The sequence below is a fragment of the Dreissena polymorpha genome, chromosome 4 (assembly GCF_020536995.1).
Source record: "Dreissena polymorpha isolate Duluth1 chromosome 4, UMN_Dpol_1.0, whole genome shotgun sequence".
In the NCBI taxonomy this organism is placed as follows: Eukaryota; Metazoa; Mollusca; class Bivalvia; order Myida; family Dreissenidae; genus Dreissena; species Dreissena polymorpha.
The window spans coordinates 59489829-59507751 of record NC_068358.1 but is presented as its reverse complement, the minus strand read 5'-3'; the positions used below and the strand labels follow the sequence as shown (position 1 = coordinate 59507751).

At 37.0% G+C, this 17923-nt stretch overlaps 3 long non-coding RNA genes across 13 annotated transcripts; 1 reads left to right on the top strand and 2 right to left on the bottom strand.

The window, feature by feature from the left end:
• The first annotated feature begins 4778 nt into the window (after positions 1–4778).
• Positions 4779–17560, top strand: LOC127877180 (uncharacterized). Of its 11 annotated transcripts, none has more exons than XR_008048276.1 (8): positions 4898–4912; positions 5691–5815; positions 6698–7304; positions 7603–7902; positions 8301–8530; positions 11969–12117; positions 13851–13957; positions 17475–17560. It is a non-coding gene; the product is annotated as an uncharacterized LOC127877180 (long non-coding RNA). The 11 variants fall into 11 exon arrangements; XR_008048269.1 differs by lacking the exon at positions 5691–5815 and having other exon boundaries at positions 4900–5069; positions 6698–7007; positions 7142–7304; XR_008048273.1 differs by lacking the exon at positions 5691–5815 and having other exon boundaries at positions 4779–4898.
• Positions 6083–7742, bottom strand: LOC127877181 (uncharacterized). The gene is made up of 2 exons (XR_008048279.1): positions 7594–7742; positions 6083–7298 (listed from the first exon to the last, which is right to left on the bottom strand). It is a non-coding gene; the product is annotated as an uncharacterized LOC127877181 (long non-coding RNA).
• LOC127877182 (uncharacterized) lies at positions 11708–13934 on the bottom strand. The gene is made up of 2 exons (XR_008048280.1): positions 13810–13934; positions 11708–12140 (listed from the first exon to the last, which is right to left on the bottom strand). It is a non-coding gene; the product is annotated as an uncharacterized LOC127877182 (long non-coding RNA).
• Positions 17561–17923: the final 363 nt, after the last annotated feature.

The following is a 17923-nucleotide window of genomic DNA, read 5'->3' as shown; positions in this document are numbered from 1 at the left end:
TAATGAACTATGGTGTCATTTTAAGAGGCATTTACTGTGGCCATAGTCGACTTTCAGTAATGAACGATGGTGTCATTTGAAGAGTCTTTTACTGTGGCCATAGTCAAATTTCAGTAATGAACGATGGTGTCATTTTAAGAGTCATTTACTGTGGCCATAGTCGACTTGCAGTAATGAACAGTGGTGACATTTTAAGAGTCATTTACTGTGGCCATAGTCGACTTTTAGTAATGAACGATAGTGTTATTTTAAGAGTCATTTATTGTGGCCATAGTCGATTTTTAGTAATGGACGATGGTGTCATTTTAAGGGTCATTTACTGAGGCCATAGTCGACTTGCAGTAATGAACGATGGTCTCATTTTGAAAGTCATTTACTGTGGCCATAGTCGACTTGCAGTAATGAACGATGGTGTTATTTTAAGAGTCATATACTGTGGCCATAGTCGAAGTGCAGTAATGAACAGTGGTGACATTTTAAGAGTCATTTACTGTGGCAATTGTCGACTTACAGTAATGAACGATGGTGTCATTTCACGAGTCATTTACTGTGGCCATAGTCGACTTGTAGTAATGAACGATGGTGTCATTTCAAGAGTCATTTACTGTGGTCATAGTCGACTTTCAGTAACGAACGATGGTGTCATTTTAAGAGTCATTTACTGTGGCCATAGTCGAATTGCAGCAATGAACAGTGGTGACATTTTAAGAGTCATTTACTGTGGCCATTGTCGACTTCCAGTAATGAACGGTGGTGTCATTTTAAGAGTCATTTACTGTGGCCATAGTCGAATTGCAGTAATGACCGATGGTGTCATTTTAAGAGTAAATTACTGTGGCCATTGTCTACTTGCAGTAAGGAACGATGGTGTCATTGTAAGAGTCATTTACTGCGGCCATAGTCGACTTTCAGTAATGAACGATAGTGTTTTTTTAAGAGTCATTTATTGTGGTCATAGTCGACTTTTAGTAATGAACGATGGTGTCATTTTAAGGGTCATTTACTGTGGCCATAGTCTACTTTTAGTAATAAACGACGGTGTTATTTTAAGAGTCATTTACTGTGGCCATAGTCGACTTGCAGTAATGAACGATGGTGTCATTTTAAGAGTCATATACTGTGGCCATAGTCGAATTGCAGTAATGAACAGTGGTGCCATTTAAAGAGTCATTTACTGTGGCAATTGTCGACTTGCAGTAATGAACGATGGTGTCATTTTACGAGTCATTTACTGTGGCCATAGTCGACTTGTAGTAATGAACGATGGTGTCATTTTAAGAGTCATTTACTGTGGTCATAGTCGACTTTCAGTAACGAACGATGGTGTCATTTTAAGAGTCATTTACTGTTGCCATAGTCGAATTGCAGTAATGAACAGTGGTGACATTTTAAGAGTCATTTACTGGCCATATTCGACTTCCAGTAATGAACGGTGGTGTCATTTTAAGAGTCATTTACTGTGGCCATAGTCGAATTGCAGTAATGAACGATGGTGTCATTTTAAGAGTAATTTACTGTGGCCATAGTCGACTTGCAGTTATGAACGATGGTCTCATTTTGAGAGTCATTTACTGTGGCCATAGTCGAATTTCAGTAATGAACGATGGTGTTATTTTATGAGTCATTTACTGTGGCCATAGTCGACTGTAAGTAATGAACGATGGTGTCATTTTAAGAGTCATTTACTGTGGCCATAGTCGACTTTTAGTAATGAACGATGGTGTCATTTTAAGAGTCTTTTACTGTGGCCATAGTCGACTTGCAGTTATGAACGATGGTGTCATTTAAAGAGTCATTTACTGTGGCCATAGTCGACTTGCAGTAATGTACGATGGTGTAATTTTAAGAGGCATTTACTGTGGCCATAGTCGACTAGCAGTAATGAACGATGGTGTCATTTTAAGGGTCATTTACTGTGGCCATAGTCGACTTTTAGTAATGAACGATGGTGTTATTTTAAGAGTCATTTACTGTGGCCATAGTCGACTTGCAGTAATGAACAATGGTGTCATTTTAAGAGTCATTTACTGTGGCCATTGTCGACTTGTAGTAATGAACAATTGTGTCATTTAACGAGTCATTTACTGTGGCCATTGTCGACTTGTAGCAATGAACGATGGTTTTATTTTAAGAGTCATTTACTGTAGCCATAGTCGAATTGCAGTAATGAACGATGGTGTCATTTAAAGAGTCATTTACTGTGGCCATAGTCGACTTGCAGTAATGAACGATGGTGTCATTTTAAGAGTCATCTACTGTGGCAATAGTCGACTTTCAGTAATGAACGATGGTGTCATTTTAAGAGTCATTTACTGTTGCCATAGTCGAATTGCAGTAATGAACGATGGTGTCATTGTAAGAGTCATTTACTGCGGCCATAGTCGACTTTCAGTAATGAACGATAGTGTTTTTTTAAGAGTCATTTATTGTGGTCATAGTCGACTTTTAGTAATGAACGATGGTGTCATTTTAAGGGTCATTTACTGTGGCCATAGTCTACTTTTAGTAATAAACGACGGTGTTATTTTAAGAGTCATTTACTGTGGCCATAGTCGACTTGCAGTAATGAACGATGGTGTCATTTTAAGAGTCATATACTGTGGCCATAGTCGAATTGCAGTAATGAACAGTGGTGACATTTAAAGAGTCATTTACTGTGGCAATTGTCGACTTGCAGTAATGAACGATGGTGTCATTTTACGAGTCATTTACTGTGGCCATAGTCGACTAGTAGTAATGAACGATGGTGTCATTTTAAGAGTCATTTACTGTGGTCATAGTCGACTTTCAGTAACGAACGATGGTGTCATTTTAAGAGTCATTTACTGTGGCCATAGTCGAATTGCAGTAATGAACAGTGGTGACATTTTAAGAGTCATTTACTGGCCATAGTCGACTTCCAGTAATGAACGGTGGTGTCATTTTAAGAGTCATTTACTGTGGCCATAGTCGAATTGCAGTAATGAACGATGGTGTCATTTTAAGAGTAATTTACTGTGGCCATAGTCGACTTGCAGTTATGAACGATGGTCTCATTTTGAGAGTCATTTACTGTGGCCATAGTCGAATTTCAGTAATGAACGATGGTGTTATTTTAAGAGTCATTTACTGTGGCCATAGTCGACTGTAAGTAATGAACGATGGTGTCATTTTAAGAGTCATTTACTGTGGCCATAGTCGACTTTTAGTAATGAACGATGGTGTCATTTTAAGAGTCTTTTACTGTGGCCATAGTCGACTTGTAGTTATGAACGATGGTGTCATTTAAAGAGTCATTTACTGTGGCCATAGTCGACTTGCAGTAATGTACGATGGTGTAATTTTAAGAGTCATTTACTGTGGCCAAAGTCGACTAGCAGTAATGAACGATGGTGTCATTTTAAGAGTCATTTACTGTGGCCATAGTCGACTTTTAGTAATGAACGATGGTGTTATTTTAAGAGTCATTTACTGTGGCCATAGTCGAATTGCAGTAATGAACGATGGTGTCATTTTAAGATTCATTTACTGTGGCCATAGTCGACTTTAAGTAATGAACGATGGTGTCATTTTAAGAGTCTTTTACTGCGGCCATAGTTGACTAGCAGTAATGAACGATGGTGTCATTTTAAGAGACATTTACTGTGGCCATAGTCGACTTGCAGTAATGAACAGTGGTGACATTTTAAGTCATTTACTGTGGCCATAGTCGACTTGCAGTAATGAACGATCGTGTCATTTTAAGAGTCATTTACTGTGGCCATATTCGACTTGCAGTAATGAACAGTGCTGACATTTTAAGAGTAATTTACTGTGGCCATAGTCGACTTTCAGTGATGAACGATGGTGTCGTTTTAAGAGTCATTTACTGTGGCCATAGTCGACTTTTAGAAATGAACGATGGTGTTATTTTAAGAGTCATTTACTGTGGCCATAGTCGACTTGCAGAAATGAACAATGGTGTCATTTTAAGAGTCGTTTACTGTGGCCATAGTCAACTTACAGTAATGAACAATGGTGTAATTTTAAGATTCATTTACTGTGGCCATAGTCGACTTGTAGTATTAGACGTAGGTGTCATTTAAAGAGTCATTTACTGTGGCCATAGTCGACTTGCAGTAATGAAAAATGGTGTCTTTTTAAGAGTCATTTACTGTGGCCTTAGTCGACTTGCAGTAATGAACGATGGGGACATTTTAAGAGCCATTTGCTGTGGCCATAGTCGACTTTCAGTAATGAACGATGGTGTCATTTTAAGAGTTATTAACTGTGGCCATAGTCTACTTGCAGTAATGAACAATTGTGTCATTTAAGAGTCATTTGCTGTGGTCATAGTCGACTTTCATTTATGAAAAGTGGTGGCATTTTAAGAGTCATTTACTGTAGCTATATTTGACTTGCAGTAACGAAAAATTGTTTCATTTTCAGAGTCATTCACTGTGGCCATAGTCGACTTGAAGAAATGAGCAATGTTGTCATTTTAATAGTTATTTACTGTGGCCTTAGTCGACTTGCAGTAGCGCTCATCACATGCACGCGCACTATCAAGTTGCCTGATTATATATTTATTATCGATGTACATTAAACTTATAAACCATACGTGTAGTTTATTTATTTATTAAGTACACCATACACATCCATATTTGACCATTGCAGATAGAAGACTAGTACCAGTACATATAATTTCATTCGTATTTAAGAATGAAATTTATGTTATTACTATTTACTTTTTATCTTTTAGTCCTCCGACGTCTTTCTAAAACTTAATGTTTTATAACCGGTCTTTCTCTTCCATAACCGGTCTTTCTCGTCTATGGCCATACAACTATTTTCCATAGCCGAAACAGCCAATCGAAACAGGGGACTAAACAGCCAATGGAATCAGGAAAATGGAAAAGAGTGTTTCCCCATTTTGAGTGGTTGGTAAACTGTGGTTTGTGTCCAAATAATTAGACGGTATCTTTTGTATATTGACCCCATACTTATGTTGTCATTGCATATATTTTTATTAATGGGTTTCGACCCGTAGCCTTGTGTTCGCACTACATCATGTTCGCCTTGGGTTCTGTTAACCCTTCGATTCAGTGAAAGTAATAAACGGAGAAAAAAAAACATTTTTTTAAATTGTATTATTCATAACAGTAACACAATTGTATTGGTTTTGTGTTGTACATATTTGATATCTGATACGCAAACATATTCTTGAAGTGAAATATTTTGCCAACAATAGTTCTTCCCCATAGTAAATACTGGAAACCATACATTATCCTACCGCACCCCAAATTCGACGATGTTCTATTTATATTGATTAAATGGATGATTATTGTCTTTGAATCATTTCAAAGTAATACAGCCGAGTTTAAAATTATTATTTTCTGCTATTAAACATTTCATTATTTCTTTCATTATTTGCTAAATATTGCTTCATGTAACCGTTACATCGTCGAATTTCGGTCCATTACATTCGATTCTTTACACCCTTCGAATTTGGGTCACACTGGGATATTGCATACATGCATCTAGTCCAAATTTTTGACGCTCTTAAATATTAAGCTACTTTTTATATGGGTAAAGTATCTCGCGCGTCTTATAAATAAGACTAACATGCATCATGCAGAGATCTCCCTCTGGTTTAGTTCAAACCTGTATATTTTAGTTTGATTGCATAGGACTTATTTGAAAAAGCTGTAAATTTTGTTTCCGGTGCCTAGAACCAGTACTTAGTGTCTATAGGGAAGATCTAAAGAACGCTTTCACAGTGGGGATCGAACCCGTGACCTCCTGGTTGCTAGGCGGACACCATATCCTTTACGCCACAGCTACTTCAGGGTTTGGGGTAACAGTACAGTTTGTCAAGGTATTCCGAATCATTAGGCATTCTGAATCCACATTTTCATTTAAAAAGTCTTAACGTTTGGTATGCGATTTGAATGGTTATTGTTGTTTCTAAAAATTTAATCCCCCAGCCTGTAAAGAATGAAGAATCATTGTTTTTGATGAAAATGTTGATTCAGAATGCCTAATGATACCTGTACCCTGAGGCGGGGGAAATAGGGCATCATTAAAAAAAAAATTTGGACTTTAAACCAAACATGAGAAACAATATAATATGTTTTTTTAATCACCGCCAAATTAAATACATAACAATTCTATTTAGTTTTAAACATTTTAAACTTGACAATTCTGGGTCTAGGGCAATTAATTTGCTTGAGTGTCGGGTGAATTTTTATCTGGGGAAAAATTAATACTTTTTTGTTGAGGGAATGGGGCCTTATTTTGGCCAAGTCTTGAATCGTTATAAGACGGTATATAATATTATATTTACCTGTCAATAATATCTGCAAGGGGGGTTAGACAGTATAGATTGATATTTACATACATGGTCACTCTTAATGTCACTCAAATAGATAAAGTAATCAGTATTGCTATTTAATGGTATGTTTTTTTCATGAGAATAAACTTAAGGTTAATAGTGATTACTTTGTAAAATAAAACAAAGCATGTGCAAATATTGCAATAAAATATTCATTTTTAACACCATTTAAAAAAAGTTAACAATATCTATACACATTCCTTGGTATTTTACCCTAGCATAACAGCTTCAATCACATAATCATTATTTCAATCAATTAACTGGGTCCGTTATCTCATCATCTCTTAATGAATCATATATATTGATAGCCACCTGCTTCGTACACATTTCAAACTAATATTTCAGACACCAAACGCAAAGCCTATCCCAAGGCAATGCCCCATTTGCGTGGTAAAAGGCAACACGACTGTGTACCTCCGGGTAACAGACCACGTTCGCTGGGTGCAAGCGCTGACGGCAGACCCCGTGAAGCCGTTGATGTCAGAGGCACGTGCTAAGACCGGTCGGAAAGTGAAGAAGACAAAGCCGAGGAATTACTACTCTTGCTGGCTGTGCGACCGGTCGGTGATTGACCGGCTGCGTCATCTAGAACAGGAGCACAAAATGGAGGCTGGGACATTCAATTTTGTTTACACAAGAGGGCCGTTTCCGGAAAGTAAGTGTTAAATTGTGTTCGTGTGGTTTTTGTATTTAATTTCTCATATTTCTATCAATGTCTAATACAAAACCATACCAAACGATTTGTAACTTTTACATTTAAACGTCATTTACTGGACGCGAAAACTTCAGGAAAGGTGACCAGCAGACTCGCCACTCATGATGACTCGGCATAGGAGGATGAGAAGGTGGAGGATGAGGAGGAGGAGGAAGAGGACTTTTCATTCCTAATGCCGAAATACTGCCTGAGCCTGGAACCCAATGCAAGGGTGATGCATGGTCGGAGAAGCTGCAAGTAACAATATGGATTGCTTATATAGTGTAAAGTTTTGAGTCCGTTTTCGGGGTAGAACCAGTACTTGGTGCATTAAGCCCTGTTTTCCCAGATTTTTTTTTAATTATATACATTTCAATTGATAGTCATTATTATTGTTACATGTATATATATTAAAAACCGTGAGGAAATATATAGTACATTAAAATTTAAGATAAATATTATTTATTTATAATACTTTGGAATTACTGGTTGTTAGTTAAATTATATGCGATTTCACCATCTAGCATAGAATATCATCCAATAATACTTGTTGCAGTTTCAATCGTTGACTCATATGTAGACTACATGTTCCTGCGGAGCAGGCCAGGTGGGTTGGCAAACGAGTCGAAAACACAAGAGGTCAACATGAAGATCAACCGGTTCCTGGCCCTGTCTGGCTACTTGGAAGGAGTGGTGTTGAGTGACATGCTGTTGTGGATGGGCCATATGGAGGTCCACGACAGTTCCTCAACACCACTCACCAGCTGAAGACGGTGCGGAATGCACTAACGGCAATCAAGAACTTCCTGAAGTGGTGCGAGGGAATGGTCTAGCGGACGCCCGCACATTGAACAATGTAAGCGTAAACTTAGGATTTGATTTATGTAAATTATTCATTCTTCTTGGACATCTACTTATTAATGTTTTGGCGTTGGCGTCTTTCTGTCTGTTCTTCCGTCCATCTTTCCGTCCGTCCAGCACTTTTGTGTCGAGAGCCATATCTTGAAAGTGCTTTGGCCGATTTCATTGAAACTTGGTATGAGTATATATATGGATAAGAGGACGATGCACGCCAAATGGCATTGTACACAGTCTGTTAATTACGGGGTTTTGGCCCTTTGTATCTTGAAAAAATGCTTTTTTGAGTGTCAAATATAACACTTTTGTGTCCAGAAGCATATTGGCGGGGGATATCAATTTAACAAATTTGCTTGTTTAGCTTTATTTTTTTTTCGGCCGATCTCCTTCTCACAGGCTTCCTGACCTCAACCTGCCTGGATAAGAGCCGTCGCGAGGTTGTTCGGAGGGTAGAGGAGAGTGCGGCCATCCTGACGGACGCAAACCTGGAGCGCCACTTCACTGAGAGTGAGCATGTAGTGAAAACGATCAAGGTGATCCAGGAGCCCCCAGCTGGCACACCTGAAAGATATTCGGGGAATAATCATTTAACTGATAGCGCTCTATAACGCCTCCTGAACTGGCAAGTATACAAACCTGAGGGTATGTAATATAAATAAGCCTAGTATTGATTCGAAAAGATAACCCTACATTACTTTTCAGACCAGAGTTGTTTTTCAGTAGCAATTGCATAGAATTGAATGAAACTTGAAGTTAATAGGCATTAAAATTGGGTTTATTTAAGTATACAACAAAGCTGTTCGCCTGTTAATTGACCGACTTGTCTTATGTATAATATTTTTACCAGATTGTTACCTTGAAGACAGATAAACTATAATGCAAAAGTTCATTTTGACATTCCAAATTGGGGAAAGGCCTTGAAGCCATTGTAAAATTAAACTGTTATGGCCCCTTAATTGATTGAAAATGTCAAATTTCTGTCTGCATATGTTGGTGTATGAATTTAGTGAAATTCAAATTAGATCAAATTTGTTATCATTTTTCAGTGGTTCTTGCATAAGAGTCATCAGGATGATTTAGTCATTTCAGAGATGTACCCTTTATAGCTCAACTTGAGTTATTGTTGCTGGTCTTTGTCTGTTTTGCGATGTGTGTCTATATGTCAACATTTTTACTTAAACAATATCTCCTACTAAACCTTTGGACAAAGCTTGATGAAACTGGCAGGAATATTCCTGGCATGAAGCTCCTTCAATGTTGCTCCAAGAATTGTTTTCCATGAAATCCTTGTTGCCCTGGCAACCAAAAGGAAAAACTTAAAAAATCTACTCTGAAACTGCAAGGCCTTGGGCTGAGATATTTAGCATGAAACATTGTGTGGTGGACCTTTACCTGTGGGCAAGTCGATTTTTTGTCGAGCCCACTTATGGAGAGCTCGACATATTTGTCACAGTTGGCGGTTTGGTGTATGTGGATCAGTCCGTCAGTATGAAAGTCCGGGTTAGGCTTGTCTGGAGCGTAAGTCTGTTATTGATTGGAGGAATTTCAAATAACTTACAATAAATGTTCACAATCATGACACGGCCGGTCACTGCTCAAGAAAACGTCAATATCTCAAAGGTCAAGGTCACACTTTGAGTTCAAATGTCAAAAATGGCCATAAATGACCTTGTCTGGGCCATTATTATGTCATTCATTGTCAGAATTAAATTCAATTTAAAATCATGTGTCACCATAATTTGACGGTGTTGCATGGGAAGGAATAATGTCGAAATCTCGAAGGTCAAGGTCACACTTTTAGTTCAAAAGTAAAAAATGGCCATAAATGAGCTTGTCCGGGCCATAACTGTGTCATTCATTGTAAGATTTTAAAATCATTAAGCACATTTGTTCACCATCACTCGACGGTGTGTCATAAGAATGAATTACGTCAAAATCTCCAAACTCAAGATTACACTTAAGAGTTCAAAGGTTAATTGGTGGGACTTGTACCATGATTGTTCAAACTATGTTCCTGGGGTCAAAATTGCCCCACTGGGGAGGGAAATGTAATTTCCTTATTAGTATATTAAAAAACCTCAAAAACAAAATTTTTCTCATAAATCACAAGGCCTAGAGCAAAGATATTTGGCATGAAAGTTCATCTTGTGGACCTTCACCAAGATTGTTCAAGTATCATTGGATCATATTTGCCCCACCCTCGGATCAAATTTGTTTTCCTTCTATAATATATATATAATGAACACTTAAAAATATTCTTCTCAAAAACTGCAGTGCGAACATACATATTTTGCATAAAACATCATCTGGTGAACTTCTATACAGATTTTTAAAATTATCAGCTGGGGGTACCAATGATAAATTCATTGAATTTACCTGCTAAGATTCATTTGCTTTGTGGAAATGCAATAACTTGCAATGTTTTTAAAGTGATTGAATGGTTCAACATTAACTTAAAATTAAAAAGAAAAAAACTATTTCATACATCATATTATACTTATAAAAAGCCATAATTGTAATGCTTTCATGGAAAAAAATGAATGTTTGCTTAATTTTCAAAAATATTAATAAATCTTTAATGTTGAGGATTCTTCATAAAGGTTTTACGTGTGCACAGAATGTTATGGTAATCTCCAAAGCATTCCCATTACAAAATACATCCGATGTCTATGGATAAGTTATTTTTATGCCCCCTTTCGAAGAAAAGGGGGTATATAGTTTTCGCACTGTCTGTCAGTCTGTCACACTTTTCGTGTCCGCTTTCTAATTCAAATAATTTTCATTCGATCTTTACCAAACTTGGTCAGAAGTTGTGTCTAGACAATATCTAGGTCAAGTTCGAATTTGGGTCATGCCGGGTCAAAAACTAGGTCACGGGGTCACTTAGTGCATTTCAAGGATTTAGCATGGTGTCTGCTCTCTAATTGAAGTAGTTTGCATCAACATTCATGCGCCTGTCAAGTATCGGGCATTCAGCGTGAGAGTCGCGCATTTACGCAGCAAAACACCCTCTCACACAGCCAAATCTTATGCTCTCCTTTTTTTATACGCCCGTTTTTAAAAACGGGACGTATTATAGTTTCACCCTTGGCGGACGGCGTCCACAGCAGTGTCCGCTCTCTAATTTAAATAGTTTTCATCCGATCTTCACCAAACTTGGTCAGAAGTTGTGTCTAGACAATATCTATGTCAAGTTAAAATATGGGTCATGCCGGGTCAAAAACTAGGTCACGAGGTCACTTAGTGCATTTCAAGGATTTAGCATGGTGTCTGCTTTCTAATTGAAGTAGATTTCACCCGATCTTCACCAAATTTGGTCAGAAGTTGTGTCTAGATGATATGTAGGTCAAGTTGGAATATGGGTCATGCAGGGTCAAAAACGAGGTCACAAGGTCACATATTGCATTTCAAGTATTTAGCATGGTGTCCGCTCTCTTATTGAAGTAGTTTTCATATGATCTTCACCAAATTTAGTCAGATGTTATACTAAATGATATCTAGGTCAAGTTTAAATATGGGTCATGCCGGGTCAATAACTAGGTCTCGAGGTCACTTAGTGCATTTCAAGCATTGAGCATGGTGTCCAAAACCTTCGAAAGGGCATATCTTGTGACAGTTTGGCACTCTTGTTTAAAACTGACGATGCATGAAACTATTTTCACTCATATTTTTTATGTAATTTAAATGCCAAAATTTAGAAAATGCATATGAATGTGAAACGAAACTGTAAGTAAGTAAATAGTGTTACAGTTACTGTACAAACAACCCATTTTTCAAAAGAAGCATTTTTTTTGTAAACTGTACTGATGGTTTTGCTAGTTATGCCATAGGTTGTTGATAACTCGCGTTTGTTCAGCTAATTTCATTATTTCTTTTATAGCCATTAATGTGTTATCATGGTCATTGACGTGAACAAAAGCAAACTGTTATTTTTACAGCATCCAGTAAAAATACCCATATTGTAAATCACACGGGTACTACTGCTCTAATGTTTGATCAAGAATGCATCTAATGGATAATCAAACTAGTGGTTTCACTCAATTGATTTTTGCATATATAGGTAGGTGTACCTAGAGATTGAGCTGGAGACAGTGAAGGTGCTGACCTCTGTGTGGAACACTTAGAAGCTGGCAAGTTTTCATATTGAAGGGTATGGTTCCCAACCGCCCATCACACACAGAATGAAGCTTGTCGTCTTCCGCAGTAAAAACTGGTTAGTGCTCCACAATGCGATACCTGGTTCATATGTTTGTTGCTTGAGTATTAATTATTATTATCAAGATTATCTTGTTTTATATTTCTTGATTATTTGCTATTATATCCCCAGAAACATAGTATAGTGGGGTATATAGGAGTGACCTTGTCTGTCTGTCGATGGCTCTGTATTAAGTGTCCCCTCTCTAATTCAAGGTGTTTATTGGATCTTCACCAAACTTGGTCATAAGTTGTATGTAGATGATGTCTAGGTCAAGTTTGAATAGAGGTCATGCCGGGTCAAAAACTAGGTCACGGGTTCACTTAGTGCGTTTAAAACATTCATCATGCTGTCCGCTCTGTAATTTAAGTAGTTTTCATCCAATCTTCACCAAACTTGGTTAGAATTTTATCTAGATGATCTCTAGGCCAAGTTTTAACATGGGCAATGCCGGACTAAAAACTAGGTCACAGGGTCACTTTGTGCGTTTTTTAGCATTCAGTATGGTATCTGCTCTCTAATTCAAGTAGTTTTCATCCGATCTTCTCCAAACTTGGTCAGAAGTTTAATCTAGATGATCTCTAGGCCAACTTCAAACGTGGGCCATGCCTGGCCGAAAAATTAGGTCACATTGATTTTGACTTTAGGTCCTATAACACTGGCTTGCGACACCTGTCGACAGGCTTTCAACACAAATTTTTGGAATAAATAGTGACTGAATATCTATCTAAGTTTGGTTGTGAGTTTATCTGGGCCATAACTATGTCATTCATTGTGAGATTAAACAAAAAAAATGCACATTTGTTTACCATCATTGAACGGTGTGTCATGCCAAAGAATTGTCGATATCTCTGAGGTCAAGGTCACAATTGCATAATAACTCTTAAAATCGCCAAACATGTAAATATGTTTTTCTTATCTTGTGAAGACAGCATGCAAAATATTCTGTGTCAATGCGGTATGTGGGGTTATTCCTGGTATATTGGAGTCTGTATGTTGGTTGGTCTGTTGTGGATTTGTCTATCCATTCAAACTTGTAAATATGTGATCAGCATGAAAAAAAGATTTTCAAAACACAATTTTTATTTGCATTGATTTCACATCCAAGAGTAATGGTCTTGATTCCTTGATCCTCGCTCATTAACATTCACAGGGACAGCAGGGGTATTTTATTATTGTTGATGACCAAGTTTGTATTATATTTGTTTTGAAAGTGTGAACTTTTTAATGGATAAATAGATAGATTGAACAAAATTAATTTATTATGCCCTCCTTCGAAGAAGAGGGGGTTAATTGTTTTGCACATGTCGGTCAGACCGTCCATCAAATGGTTTCCGGATGATAACTCAAGAACGCATAGGTACATTAATCATGACTGGCAAATGACCCCTTCAATTATCAGTTCACTAGGTCAAAGGTCAAGGTCACAGTGACTCGAAACGGTAAAATGGTTTGCGGATGATAACTCAAGAAAGTTTAAGCCTAGGATCATGAAACTTCATAGGTACATTGATCATGACTGGTAGAAGACCCCTTTTGATTTCCAGGTCTCTAGGTCAAAGGTCAAGGTCACAGTGACCTGAAGCAGTAAAATGGTTTCCGAATGATATATATATATATATAATTAGCTATTGATACTTAAGTGAGAGTGATTACATGAGTATTCACACAATGGCTGCCACTACAACTGTACAAAAGAATGACACTCACAGTTCTCACCATAAACCCCAATACTCTTCTCTCCATAACAGGGTGCTGGAAGATGCTTACTGCTATATTGACTGCTTCCGAGCGCTTCCTGGACCTAAAAATTATCTCCCAGCAGCAACCTCCCCAAGGTGTGACGAGAGTCTTCAAGGTAATTGAAAGAGGGTGCAATGTGAAGTATAAATGCATAACGAGCCAAAATGGAAAGCTTAGGTTTGGAATAACTCGTCTCATGGTCAAAGTCACACTTAATACTCAATTTTCACATACCAGTATATATGCAAGAAAGCTCATTCAACAACTCGCTACAATCAGGTTATATGCTGAATTTATACTTTCAGGTCAAAGGTCCTAGGCCACTAAGAAATATTTCTTTTAAATCTCACTCAAATGGTGACCATATTGTTTCAATATGCAGAGTTTGGATTTGGCATCACTCACACTTGAAGATAAATATTCATTTGCCACATTATGATTTTGATTCTTCTTAGTAAATCACATATCCCGTTTCATTGTACCAAGAAACAAAACACCAATGCTCACCACTATTAATTAATGCGATTTGCAAAACCAATCAGGTTCAAACAAGATAAAAGGTTTGAACATTCAGTTCTATCCTTTAAATTTGTATCCGCTCATTATTGTCCCCTACCGGTTTCATCGGAGGGGATTTATGATCACATTTGATTCATACTTTGACAAAACAACACTTACCTGACATACCACAATGGGCTCCACCCAAACCATCCCCCATGCCCCACCCCAGAACTCCTCCCCCCCCCCGCCCCCCTAAAAAAAAAAAAGACAACAATTTTTTATTTTTTTTTTTTTTTTTAAATATCATCTATAAAATGACCACACACCCACATTATACCCCCTCTCCATGATGGCTTACGTTATACTGTCAAGCACTCGAATAGTCGAGCGCGCTGTCCTCTGACAGCTCTTGTTGCCTTAAATTTTCATTGTTCTTTGAAATTAAATTAATAATGGCCAATTTTTTTCACTGCTCTTTGTTATTATTTGTTTTTGGTTTACAACTTTTTCTGCAATCAATTAAGGGGGCATGTCAATGGTTTTTCTCTATGCAATGGCAAATATTCAACATTCCACATGTCCGATTTTTATGAAAAATAAATGTACATGTATAAGGAACATTGATGAAATCGTTTAAAAAGATTAGTGAAGGGCCAAAAAAATATTATTACATTATGGTCTTAGTGCTTATGGGGATCGAAATCTTGCCCACAACATTCACAATCTTAATGAATATTTTCTACACAAAACTACTGTTCCATTATTCATTATGGTCAGTGAGCATGCCCATAGCTGGATATGTTAATACTACTACGATTTCCTGCGCCCACAAAAAGTTTCGTGGGGATAACTTTTTTTAGCTTGACTATATATATATATATATATATATATAAAGTGGAGCTATCCTACTCACCCCGGCGTCGGCGTTACCGTGAGTGTTGGAATGTTAAATTTTGCGTACCACCTCACATATTTCCTATGTCCTTTGACATATTGCTTTTATATTTTGCATACTTCTTTACCAACATGACACCAATCTATAAACAAGAGCAGACAACTGAATCAAGCATTTTTGTAAGAATTATGGCCCTTTTTTCACTTAGAATATGAATATTATTGATAAATCTATGTTAAAAATTGCGTACAACCTCAAATATTTTCTATGTCCTTTGACATATTGCTTTCAAATTTTGCGTACTTCTTTACCAACATGATCCCAATCTATAAACAAGATCAGACAACTGTAATAAGCATTGCGACAGAATTATGGCCCCTTTTTCGGTGGAGCATATAGTTGCCAGTTTGTCTTTCCTTACTTACTTACTTCCTTACTTCTGTCACACTTTTGCTACCGTTTCTCATAGCGCCTTCAATACTTAACCAATCGCTTTCATATTTGGCATGTAGGTACCTTGCATGGACCTCTACCTTTTGATGAGGCTTGAGGTCACTGGGGTCAAGGTCACCGAGGCTAATAATAGACTTCCTTCTGTCACACTTTTGCTACCGTTTCTCATAGCGCCTTCAATACTTTACCGATCTCTTTCATATTTGGCATGTAGGTACCTTGCATGGACCTCTACCTTTTGATGAGGTTTGAGGTCACTGGGTCAAGGTCACCGAGGCTAATAATAGATTTTTTAGGTGTTTATTAACACATACATTGACAAAGCGCATCATCAGGGAGCATCCATCAGTTTCACTGATATTCTTGTTTGTCTTAGTAACTTTGAATATTTTGTTAAATTTTGTGTTTAGATCCACTTTACTTCTAAAGTATCAAGGCTATTGCTTTCAAACTTCAAATACTTTCTTACTATCATGATGGTACTGTACCTGGCAAGTTGAATTTGACCTTGACTTTTGAATGACCTTGACTCCCCCCCCCCCTCAAATTTTTCTTTTTTTCTTTTTTTTGAAATATCTATTAAATGACCACACACACACACATTATACCCCCTCTCCATGATGGCTTACGTTATACTGTCAAGCACTTGAATAGTCGAGCGCTCTGTCCTCTGACAGCTCTTGTTAATTAGTAATGTACATAATTGCAATATATAAAGCAAGGTCTGTGCTTTAAGAAACATATAAATAAGTTCATATTAACGCATACATTTATTTCAGAGAATAAAATTCCGTTTTAGCTGTCAATATGCCCTTTAACAAATCTTATATGATTCAAGAATCAAATTTTTGAAAATCAAAGTGACATTTCATTCTGGTTCTTGCCAAATTCGCCAATATGAATGTATTCAAGAACTATAATAGTATACAATTTGTTCAGAGAGTCATGAAATAAAGTGAAAATGTGTTGGTTCTGGTAGCGATTTTATTTCACTTGTGAGCATAGACAGTATATATTTTCACTCATTTCTTTGATCATTTGTAAATAAAATCACTATGGTAGGTAAGATTTAATTAATAGTTTAGCCATGGCATGCCTTTTTTGTTTGTTAAAAAAATTCCATTTTTGGTAAACCTTTGATTAAAGTCAATTATTAGAAACTGCCTGAGAAGTTTGGTTCAAATTATGTACCAATATATTTTTTATTACCTTAAATATAGCCTTTTTTCAACTTATTACATTCATTTCAGTGATGGATAACCTTTGAAATGTCCCAGGTAGAGTCTGAAAGTGATGACACATGTTGTAGAATGCTTATAATTCTTTCTACATATCGCTAACACTTCCATGGATCTGTAAACACTTTCAACACAAACACACCACATAAAATACTTTTGACCCTGACATTATAATGATTTATACCTTCATAGCTCAAGAGTTATGGCCCCTTATTAGACTGACATTTAAGATTTTTTTTCCATTCGGAGCCGTTTCTCAGTAACTATTGCATGTGAGTTAGCTTAAAATAAATATGATTCATTGTACCAATTTTAACCAAAACAAACCATTGAGATTGAATCATACAATCTTGAATTGATGGTAATATACAGACAATGCACTATTGTTAATGATGTTGGGGGGGGGGGGGGGGGGGGTCACCAGCAGGCAACTTATGAATTGCTTGCAGTATAATGTGAGCCTTTTTAATTTATTTTTGTACAAAAAATGCAAATAATTTGTTTTTCACCATAACTTAACAGAGTATACATTGCCTTTTTTTCAGTGTTCCAGACGGCTGGTGATGCATTTCAAGAAAAGCCATCAGAATCTTGCAATGATCTGTATACTTAATAAATGACAAAACAACAACACTGTATTGTTATTATTATTTAATACATAACTTCCATATTTGCCAAAAAGGTATATGATGGAAGTTCAACGTTGTTATCGATGTGATTTGATTGCCTTGCTTTTTATGTCCCCCACTATAGTAGTGGGGGACATATTGTTTTTGCCCTGTCTGTTGGTTGGTCTATTGGTTGGTCTGTTGGTTGGTTGGTTTGCGCCAACTTTAACATTTTGCAATAACTTTTGCTATATTGAATATAGCAACTTGATATTTGGCATGCATGTGTATCTCATGGAGCTGCACATTTTGAGTAGTGAAGGGTCAAGGTCAAACGTCATATAGGGGGACATTGTGTATCACAAAGGCATCTTGTTATTTCTATG